Here is a 5022-nt window from a genome sequence, read left to right on the forward strand (position 1 = left end):
AGTTCTTTCAGTTATACTTGGGTAATTGATACAGTGTTTACTCCTTTAATTAAGGAATAAATTATAGTCTAATTTTTAGTTCTGAAATACAAATATTTCACTTATAACTTTTCATAATGTTAAGTAGAAAAAATAGGTAATATTTTTACAGATTATCTAACATGATAAACTTTTAGCTTCTCGTAAATTGTCATATTTTCCTCATTCATTTGAAACATCAATAGAAAGATCAAAGACTCTCAGAAGGATAGGCTGCAAATCATATTTTTCATTATTATGAGATGATTTGACTATAGTGTAGTCACTTCTTAACTTCTGTATGTCATATAAACTTTTAAGGCCATGTTGTATTATGTTTTGAATGTGTGTTTCTTTTCCAAATACCAACATGAAACTACATTTTACTATAATTTCTGTAACTCTAACAATTGTCAAATATATTTTTAAACTTTGCTTTTTTTAAATGATTGGAACAAATTATTTTTTCAATTTACTCACAACATGTAGAGGGTATATTTCCTAGAAATTTACTCTCTTTGTTAATGTGCTGTATTTTTCTGATAATTTTTGCACAGCCAGAAAATTCATAAGATGAACTTTAAGGCAAAGTCATTTCATCATTGATCTCTTGCTCAACAATTCTTGAAGCACTAATAACTCAAAATGGTTACAATATTTCATTACCATGGAAATTGGAAGTGATGGCTGTGACCTTGATGTATGAGTTGGTGACCCAAAACACGTAATGGATTCAAAGTCTCAAGGTGCTTAACAATTATGTTTGTATAACCTTTTGGGATCAAAGTATTTTGATCCTAAAATGAATTCACTTAAATTTGCTGGTAAGCTACCAATTTCAAAATAATATTTTTACTCTGCTGGGGATTTTTTTTCCCCAGGTGAATACAGCTGTAAAATTCTGATGAGGCTATATTTGTTGAATTAAAAACTATAAAATTATCATGAAACAGTGCTATTCTTTAAACAAATGTTTGAAAAGAAAACTTCAAAATAGAATAGTAACATAAATAGCCTTCTACTTAAGATAGTTTGGCAGTGATTTTTTTAACATTATGATGGTGCAAAAGTGATATACTTATATGGTTTCAGTAGAAACCATACTTCATGTGCCCATACAACCATTCTGTTTTTTAGTTTCAGTGTAGTACTCAATAAATTAAATGTGATACTCAAAACTGTATTATAAAATAGGCTCTGTGTTATATGACTTTGCCCAACTGTAGGTTAATGTAAGTGTTCTGAGAACATTTAAACTAGGCAAGGCTAAGCTATGATGTTCATCAGGTTAGGTGTATCAAATGTATTTTCAGTGTACAATATTTTCAACTTATGACAGGTTTATCAGGACATATCCCATCATAAGTCAAGAAGATCTGTAGCCAGCTAACAGCCATGACTATATGTTACCTTTTCAAACCATGTATCTCCTTTTTACCATAACCTTTTTTAGTTTTTGCTTTGAAATAACCCTTTATTTATTTTCACATTTTACAAATCCTTTTGTGCAAATGTGGATCATGTGTTTACCATACCCATTTTGTCTTCTCAGCCTCCCTTTTAGTTGTTGGGGAAAAATACTGATTATGGCCAACAGAACGTTGGCAAAAGTGATGCACTTCATTTCTAGTCTTAGATTTCCCAGGAGATCTTCCATATCCTTTCTGTGTCTCTTGTCTCCCAATTGGATGCAGAACTGTGAGAAATGTTTAGGCCACTTAGTCTGTTGGTATAGTATTCTATTAAAGCAGCCTGAACTGACTAAGGTAGGTCCTATAGTGAACATTGTGTTGGTAAGTGGTTTTAGCAAGATGCAGCACATGTTTGTGGACTGATGTCACTCCATTCATGTGTCTATTGCCCTAGCAACAGAGTGGCTGAAGAGGGAGGCTGGCTAACATTAGCAGGATACCTTCAGCAGGTCTCCTGTGCCAAAGTCAAGGTCAGCCGCGTTAAAGATAGAAGCAGTTAACCCCTGGAAGTTGACCATAGTTATGCAGAGACAAGGACTTGGGAAAAGCATTTGGAAATTACAGCTCCATTTTTGCAGAAAAGGAATTATAAAACAATGAATCAATTAAATTCAGTACAAATGTATTGATCCTGGAGAGCAGCCACCCCCTCCTCCAGGAAGCAGGCAAGTAAAAGATCAAGCCCAGGAGGCCTAGGCAGGAGCTGAGAGCAGCTGCCCCTTCTGCCTGGAAACAGATAAACAGCAGAGCAAACCCAAGGGGCCTAGACAGGAGCCGAGGGCAGCACCCCTACACAGAAGCAGGCAAAGAGCACACCCCAAACATGACTTCTGCATGTGTGGCCATCACAGCCATTGTGCAGGTGGTCTGCTAGACACTCAACTGCATTGACACAAGGAGTGTTACCAGTGGAGACCAGAAAAAGAAGAGGGCATCTGTCTCTTCAAGCCCTTCTCCAGAGTAATACAAGAAGCAATTTCTCTACCAGATGACCAGACATCAACGCAGATATAGTAGAAATACAAAAACCCAAGAAAATAATGACAACAGCGAAAGAATACAGTAATTCTCAAATACCAGATCCTATAGAGCAGACGCTTGAAATGACTGAAAAGGAATTCCAAGCAACAATCTTAATGAAATTCAGTGAGATGAGAGAAGACTCAGACAACATAATGAAATGAGGAAAAAAAAAAAAAAAGAATATAGCAGAACTCATGGAACTGAAAGATTCACTCAATGAAATAAAAAATACAACTGATAGCTTAAGCAGCAGGATAGAACAAGCAGAAGAAATAATTTCTGATCTTAAAGATAGTCTTCTCAAAATAACCCAGATGGGCAAAAGAAAGAAAAAGAATTAAAATAGCTGAAGAAAATCAAAGAGAGCTAGCAAATAACCTTAAGTGCACAAACATTTGAATCATGGGTGTTCCAGAAGGGGAAGAGAAAGGAAAGGGCATGAAATACCCATTCAATGAAATAATACTGGAAAACTTTCCAGGTATAGGGAGAGACACGGACCTTCAGATCTAGGAGGCTCAAATATCCCCAAACAGATTGAACCCAAAAAGATCTTCTCTAAGACATGTTATAGTGCAACTGGCAAAACTCAAAGACAAAGAGAGAATTTTAAAAGCAGCAAAAGAAAAGCATCAAGTCACCAATAAGGGAGCCTCCATCAGACTAACAGCAGACTTCTCAACAGAAACTCTTCAGGCCCGAAGAAAATGGGATGATATATTCTAAATACTAAGAGAAAAAAACTGCCAGCCAAGAATACTGTATCCAGTAAGACTGTCCTTCAGAAATGAGGGGAAAATAGTGTATTTTCCAGATAAACAAAAACTGCACGAGTTCACCACCACATGAGCAGCTCTGCAAGAAATCCTCAAGGGAGTCCTGCATTAGGAAACCAAAAAATGGTAATCACTCATCTTACCAGCTGTAGTTCTGTTCAAACTTCCTGTTTGTTTTATATTTCAGTCTTCATAAGTGGCATGTTTCTAGGAATTTATTCATTTCATCTAGATGATCTAATTTGTTGACCAACAACTATTCATAATAGTCTCTTATAAACCTTTTGACTTCTGTAAATTTGATTGTAATGACCCCTCTCTCATTTCTGATTTTAGTTACTTGAGTCTTCTCTCTTTTTTCTTAGTTTATGCAGGTAAAGGTTTGTAAATTTTGTGGTTCTCATCGATGTACCAACTTTTGATTTCATTGATTTTCTCAATTATTTTTCTATTTTCTACTTCTTTTATCTATGTTCTAATTTTTATTACTTTGCTAGGTCTGGGCTTAGTTTGCTCTTCATTTTCTAGTTGCCTAAGGTGCAAAGGTGATTGCTGATCTGAGATCTTTCTTTTTTATTAATGTATACATTTACATTAAATACATTTTCCTTTTAGCAAAAAAAAATTATAAAAACGATTTTGTTTAAGTCATTTTTTTCTAGGTATAGCTAAAGTTTAAACATACCTAGTTATTTCTAGTGTAGTTTTTCATCCTGCTTTTTCCACTTAATATTATATCTTGAAAATTTATCTCACTCTTCAAAAATATGATTTTAATAATTGCAGTATATTACATTTTATGGAGGTCCGATATTTATTTAGCTATTCTCATATTGTTGGACATTCAGTTTATTCCCAATTTTTTACCTATGTATAACTACCTTCCACATTAAAAAAATATTTTTTTGATTATTTGCTTACTTTTTCAAGAAGTAGGATAATTGGTTGAAAGTGTATGAACATTTAAAGACTTCTATTTATGAATCCAATCTGTTCTTCAAGAAAGTTTTACCAATTTATTCTTATACTGGAAGATTTTGACATTCTTTCTCTTGTAGCACCAGTATTATACAGTACCACGGTTTTGCAGTTTGAAAAATGAAAAATGTCATTTTTTCAGTTTTAATTTCCATTTCTATGAACATTTTAGAACATATTCATTAGCCACTTGTGTTTCCTTTGGGTGTGTGACTTGTCTGCTCATGTTCTTCACCAAATTTCTGTTAAGATTTTTCTAATCCATTTTTAATCGTTATTTGTGCATTAAGGACGTTAGTCTTCATGTATTAAATTTGTTCCTTATCATTTGCCTTTATATTCAATTTGTGTTGTTTTCCTTCATTTGTATGTTCAGAAAATAATTTTCTATCTAAATATTAAATAAATTAGGAAATTGAATAAAAAAGTATTGATCCTCTCCTATGTGCCTAGTACTCTGTTAAACATTGTGGAAAAAACAATGAACACAGCAGTGGACCTGACCTCAGGTCTGTCTGCCTCCCTAAGATAGGTCCCACAGCTGTTCCTCTCGCCACAGTTTGAATGGATGTTCAGATGACCAGGGAAAAAGAAAAGTCAATTTTTTTAAAGTCCTTTTTCCCCTATCAAAACACAATGTTAAGCAGTGTTCAAATATCATCAATAACACACTATGCCCACTGTTGAGGGTGAAATTTTTCCATGATGGTTTATCTAAAACCTGCAGGTGTATGGCTTATTGGCCTTAAGGGAAA

Source organism: Cynocephalus volans, chromosome 3, assembly GCF_027409185.1.
Source record: "Cynocephalus volans isolate mCynVol1 chromosome 3, mCynVol1.pri, whole genome shotgun sequence".
In the NCBI taxonomy this organism is placed as follows: Eukaryota; Metazoa; Chordata; class Mammalia; order Dermoptera; family Cynocephalidae; genus Cynocephalus; species Cynocephalus volans.